Raw genomic sequence first — 7,070 nt, 5'->3', positions numbered from 1 at the left:
AAAAGAAAAGAGAGAATATGAAAAGTGAGGGAACTACTTTGGAGGGAAAATGAAAAGGCATTTGCAAAGTGCAAATGAAAAGTCATTTCTCCCATATCGGCAAAAGAAATGGAAATTGTTGTCCTTATAGAAGGAACCACTTCCATTACTTCTTAAAAAGCTAAGAAGAAGATGCCCCCTCACGCCGTCGTCGTCGTCGCTCGCTCGGCTTTGGCTTTGGCTTTGGCTTTGGCTTTGGCTTTGGATTTGGATTTGGCAAATGATGTGATTGATTGATAAATTTTTTGGACAAAATTTATTTAATCAGTTTTTGTTAAATCAAATAAATCCTGTTAATATTATCTCTTATAAATTTGCGGGTAACGGTAACATTCCGAAAAGTCGTTACTTTTCCGAAAAGTCGTTACTTTCCAAAAAAGTAGTTATTTTCCTAACAGACACATTTTTTCGAAAAGTTGTTATTTTTTTCAAAAGACACAACTTTCTGGAATAAACAGGTCTGAACAGATTTCTCTGAACAGACACATTTCTTGCTGAAAATGGCTATAAAAGGAAGTCAATTTTCGATTTTTTAAAATACTGAAAATTTTTCTTTCTCTGCATTTATTTTTCTCTCAAATAAAATCAAAGTGTCGATCGACTGAGTCTGTGTGACTTGTTGCTGTTCTTAAGTTCGTTGAAGTTAAAGAAGTTTGAGGTACCGCTATTTCTTTAACAGGTTTAATCCGTTTTATCTTGGGAGAAATTAATCCATAACCTTGGGTACAGTGAGGGGATTAAATTTCTTAANTTAATTCTTGTATTTTATATTTTTTCTGCTTCATCTTATTTCTGTTTCTGTTTATTAACCTTATAAATACAGGTTATAGTAAGAATAACAGTCATAACTCTACCCTAAACCTTATCTCATGCTTATATAAAGGAAAATATATTTTCTTGGAGAGGCATCTCGAATATTCAGCAATTTTATGAGATATTGATAAAGAGATCAAATTTAAATTATCCTAGTTTGAGAAATACAATACTAACGAACTTCGAATCATGGAGAAATATTACAAAGAAGAATCAAGGGAGGAACAAAATTGTATCCATATTAAATAATCAATAAAATATTCTTGTTCTTTTTTGTGATGGAATTTTATTTTTCTCGGTTATAAAATTTGTCGCAAACAAATATATTTTAAGTCTCTTTGAATTAGCCAAATAAAGTAGTTTTTAAGCACCTGAGCTTTACTGTACTTTTGAAATGCTGAAATAGAATTTTCTAAAAATAGTTACGTGTTAGATTAGAAGTGACGAAACTTAAAATAAGTAGTTATGTATTTGATTAGGGAACTGCTTAAAATAATAATTTTTTATTAAAATAATTAAGATATCTGTCGCGCCCCATTTTTTCGCAAAAACGGGTTTTGTGCACGACCTAACAACTCTTTTGGGATTTTGAGTTTGGAGTCGCCACCTAATGAATTAAGGCGCGTTAGGGCACCTATCTAACCTAACTAAGTCTAGCTAAGGTCAACGAGCCAGAGATCGGGGTAAGGGTTCAAATTACCTCAAGGGGAAGGTGTTAGGCATCCCTCGAGGTCCACAAATGTGGGTCCCGGCCGTGTCTCATGCAATATATTTGGGTTACAAGTAGCAATTAAGGTCACTTCATTTATTTATTTAAGCTTGCTAGGTGATAACAAATATAAAACAATTAAGCCTATTTTATTTTTTATTAATTTAAGCATGCAAGGCTAGGTGATAGCAATAAATAAACAATCAAGTTGTATTTTATTTATTTTAACATACGAGACTATGTTATAAACAAAATTGGCAAATATTAAGCAATTAATATGTGCGAAAGTAAAGTTTTGAAAATTGAGCAAGTTTTGAATAGGAATTTTTATTTTAAAAAAATGTTTGTTTCTTTATAGGGGTGATGCCACGATATTGTTGATCGCGCTCCTCCACCATCAAAATAATTTTGATTGGAGGTCGGTCTTAGAAAAAATAACAATAGTTTATATTTTTGAAAATGATTTAAAAGATTCAGTTTGCATATAGGCACATAAATATTTACATATAAATACACATAATTCCTTTTGAAAAATCATGGGTAGGTGGTACTTTCGGGGACGCGTCGGTTTAATTTAAAAATTGGAACTAGACCTCGTAGTTCCTTTGACTTTCCCACTAACGATAGGTTAAGAGATAGTGCTTATAATTTATTTTTAAAAGTAAACAATATCATAATCAATCCAAAATTTTAAATGAGGATTGAACAATGACTTTTTTTTAAAAAAGTTGCAAAACTTTGTAAAAAGAAAAATTAGTAGAACATTAATGTACTAAATTTATTAAATACAAAGATCTTACTATGAAATATATTCAAAAGCCAAGTAATTTGTTAGATGCATGAAATGATTTTATTTTATTTATTATAATTATTATTTTAAGAAAACAACATATTGCATCATAAGTGCGAAATCTTCAAGAGGACAAATAAGATTACTAATTAATAAAATTAGATAATTTAAAAGGGGGCACAAATATGCACTACAAATTTTATTGGAGTTATTGATATGCAGAAAATTTATTTACAAGCCTATAAACATGATTTCTAGGTGTTCAAAAAAAAACGGAGTAACACATATATGCATGATTTTGTGAATCTAAATGATATGAACGTTTTAATCCTTAGGCATGATTTCTACGTGATAAGACAAATGAAAAATTATAACATATTTTTAACATCTAGTAACCTACTAGATTATTAGGATTTGATTTTGATACCAAAATTAGTGGAATCTAGTTATTTTTAAACTTATTAACAAACAAAGCATCAAACATGTTGAAAATTGATTCGATTACAACACCTACAAACAATAATTCTAGGTGGTTAAAGATTAAAAAATAGACTAAACCTATAGGCATGATTTCTAACTTTAAGAAATTCAGTTAACAAGTAGCATGTAAATCCCCTTCCCTTAGACGATCCCCCAAATAAATTTATATATGAGAGCTTTAGAATTATACAAATATTACAAAATTCAAATAAATAAATAAGAAAATTATAGATTCAAATATATGAATTAAACAAATAAGTCTTTCTTCATGGCTAATCTTCAACTTGAACTTCAAGTTTGAAACCTGTCAAAGCAATCAAATAACTACACAAGTAATCACGATTTATTTAGTCAATATGAGACACATATGCAATTATTTAACAACTTATACATAACAAAGGAATAGAACAATGAGCTTACACAAATGTATGAATACAAAAAAAAATATAATGTAAATACTAATTCAGAATACTAACCGGTTAAGCAGATTAGGAATAATAGCAATGAAAAAACAAGTTGATCCAACCTTTACTCGAACAAAAGCAAAGTAGCGAAGAAAAACACTTGAATGTTTACCGGAATCTTAATGTATTTTTAGAGTAGCAAGAGAGCAATGAGAGAATGAGGAGTGATGAGAGAACTTGTGATTGAGAGTGAATGAGTTTTTGAGTTGATGAAATAATGAAGGGAGGGGGTCTTATTTATATAGCAAAGAGGGGTGCACTTAATAAGGGAAATAAATAAATTAAGGAATCCATTATTAAACCATTTTCCTTAATTTAGAGGGGAGCTAAAATCAGAAAATTATAAGAATATTTCATTACCAAAAATAAAATAAGTACAAATAATCTGTTACTTTGAATAAGGAAGAGACAAAATCAAATTTTATATTAAAAGTTTGTTACCAAATATAAACATATAAGAGTAAAATATTTTCATTAAATAAATAAGAGTCAAATATGATTTTACCAAAGATAAACAAGTAAGAAATCAGTAAACTTACAAATAAGGAAAAATAGATCAATTACACATATTTTAATTTTAAGAGAACCAAACCAGAAAATTGAAATTATTCTTTTTACCAAACTAATAAAGATTTTCCTATAATATAAAGGTAAGAATCAATCTATTATAATTAAAAGACGTAACCAATTCACAACATCATATATTCCTTAAAACGAAAGGAGTAAAAATCAACAAATAAGATATATATTTAAGCAATTATTATTCAAAGGAACAAAATAATTCATCCCCCAAATCAGTTATCATAAAATTAAAACGAATTTATTTATTTATTAAGGGAGCTATTCTAAATAATAAACTAAATTAGCCTGAGAAAAGACAATTCTTTTGTCATTAATTAAGGAGAAAACAATTAGAGTTGAGGATATTCATATCACATCCAGACAATCCAAATAACCAAGAGCATACTAATAAGCAACGGCATCTTCTGACTTTTCAAATTAAAATGATGATATTTTACAAACACACATAATCAAGTTAAAAAAAAATCACAGAGAAGACATGATAAAAATCAACTCACCCAGATGAAATTTATAGCACTTGTTAATCTCACAAACACATAGAAAATAATTCTTCCTAGAAGTCATGAGAAGATAGAGGACCCCAATTCGTCAATGCTAGGATATGAATGATAATAATCTAAAAAAAAAGAATAAACCTGGACGGATCTGTCGAGATCCGTCGTCCACTGATCGAAACATTTTCGAATGGTTTGAATCTCTTTGTCTGAACCGCTGGTAGAGTCGCTTGGTTGTCGAGATGATGTTGTTGTCGCCGGCTTGGCTGCTGGTTTTTGTTCACGCTGGCCGGAACTGTTGCTTGTTGTCTCGTCGAGATGCTGCTGCTGCTGTCTCGTCGAGATGCTGCTGCCGGTTGTCCCTGCAACAGGAGGAGAGAAAGGGGAAGAGGAAAGGGAAGAGAAGAAGGGAGGAGGGAGAGAAGGACTCTGCCATTGGCTGCTGGCTGGTGTCTTCTCCGCCGGTGGGGGCTGCTAATTGACGCCGGTGTACTCGCCAGGTTGTCCTGTGGCTGTTGGAACCTGCAAAAAAGAAGAGGAAGGAGAAGGGGAAGGGGAAAGAGCAGAATGAGAGGGAGAAGAGGAGAGAAGGAGGGGGATGGCGGCTGGCGGCGGTGGCTATGGAGAAGAGAGAACAACGAAAGGGAAAGAGAGAGGGGTCGCGAGAGAAAGGGAGAGAGGGAGGAGGAGCGACGGGAGAGGGAGAAGAAGAGGGGGTGAGGCGGCTAGTGAGAGGGAGGGGAGGAAGAGAGAAGGTGAGGAGAAGAGGGAGAAGGAGAGAGGAAAAAAACATCTTCTTAGATTTAGATAGTTCAAAATAGAGAAGAATAAGGATTTGATCTCAACCATTGATTTAATAAGAGATGAAGGGTTAAGATTTGATTAATAAAATAGATGGATGAGATTAAAAGATGAGATGTTTTGAAATCAGGTTGGATTGAATATGGAATGACTAAAATTGCAAACAAATTGGCTAGAATTGAAATGAAAGAGAGGCTATGATTGAAATAAAATTTAATTGAAGTGGCTAGAATTGAAAGAAATTATGATAGAATAGGCTAGAATTTAAAATTTAAGGAAAGTGTAGGAATTACTTTTTAATTAAAATACTACATATATTAAAATATTTTATATAATTGAAATCATTTAAATTTTAAAATATTTGGAATTCATTAATAATTTTAAAATATTTTAATAATATTTACGATAACTTTATAAAGTAAAACATACTAAAATATATAATTTTCAAGCAAAGTCGGCTAAAAATTCTAAAATTTAAAATACGTATTTAATCGAATAGTATTCCTAAAAATGGTCAAAGGTCGATCAAAATTGGGTGTCAATAATATCTTTTAATATGTTAGCATCGAAATAAATTGATTATCGCAAGATCTCAATTCCAATATTGATTGTAGTACAAAATAATTTGTCTCAATTCATTCAATGTTATAAGAATTTTTTTGAGAGTGTTAATTATGAACATTTTATAGTTTAGGTAAATAATTAATTATATATATTAAATATTGAATTTGTTAAAAACAAAGCATTATAATTGAGGAAAATCAAAATTTTAATTATTTCATATGACTCGAACAATGATCATTTATTTATTTGTGTATTTTGGTTAACGTCTATGAGTAGTTTGAGAGTGAGTAAATATGGATCTTTTTATAGGTGAATGAGGCAGTAGGAATAACAATAAATCGAGACATTTGCAGAGTAGTGTAGATTTAAAGTTATGTTAGGTAGTGTAATTTTAAATTTTGTGGGGGCAGAATAAGGTAGGGTAGGTTGCATTTTTTGAAAATTTATCATGAGGCGAAATAATGTGGGTTAATTTACTTTTTTTTCTGTGAATTCGTAAAACTTCAAACACTTTAATTTTTTGTTGTAAATTTGTAAAATTTCAAATTAACTTTCAAGTAATAGTAGTCTCAAATCCTATTTAAACACTAGTGAACTACTCCAAATTTTGATAGTTTGACAAAAATAAAAAACTAACATTGTATTAAATATTATAAAAGCTTCAAATCAAGTAAGAAGAACAAATAAATTTAGAAAATACTATAAACTGCGAAGCAACCTCAAATCGCTAGATGATATAATAAATATGAATTGGGTTATAGAAAAAAGAGTACACAATTGCTTTTTTTTTTTTTAAATAATTTAATGTGTATATATATATCAACAATTTTTTTAAAATTAATTACAGTCTCATTAATATTTGTAACAGTTGCCACTTAATATATTTTGATTTGTTGTGGTGGAGGAGGACTAATTAGAGAGACAAATAGACATCCAAGACAACATGATGTTTGCTAACTCTTTGGGTTTAGACCAAGGTACTAGCAACAGGACTGACAATGATTGTGCACTATCTATGGTCTTAAATAGTGTGTTAGTAGAGGTTATGATAGGGTTTGAGAGAAATTGATGCTTACTCTTACCCTAAATGCATAAACAAAGAATGAAAAAAGTCTTGGAGATTGAATACGCTGATTTAAGAAGTATAATAAATAGTTGAAACTCATGGATCATCAGTCATTGCTTTAGGAAAACTAACATGATTTTAACTCTTTCTCTAATATCTCAAGGAAAGTTAGGATATTAATTAGCACAGATAGATAGATGAAGCTCTCTTCTTTCAGAATGTAGCATGTCAAATCTTCTAACTTTATTTATGACCTCCCCCCCCCCCC

The sequence above is a fragment of the Solanum pennellii genome, chromosome 12 (assembly GCF_001406875.1).
Source record: "Solanum pennellii chromosome 12, SPENNV200".
Taxonomy (NCBI): Eukaryota; Viridiplantae; Streptophyta; class Magnoliopsida; order Solanales; family Solanaceae; genus Solanum; species Solanum pennellii.
Note: the sequence above shows the minus strand (reverse complement) of the source record.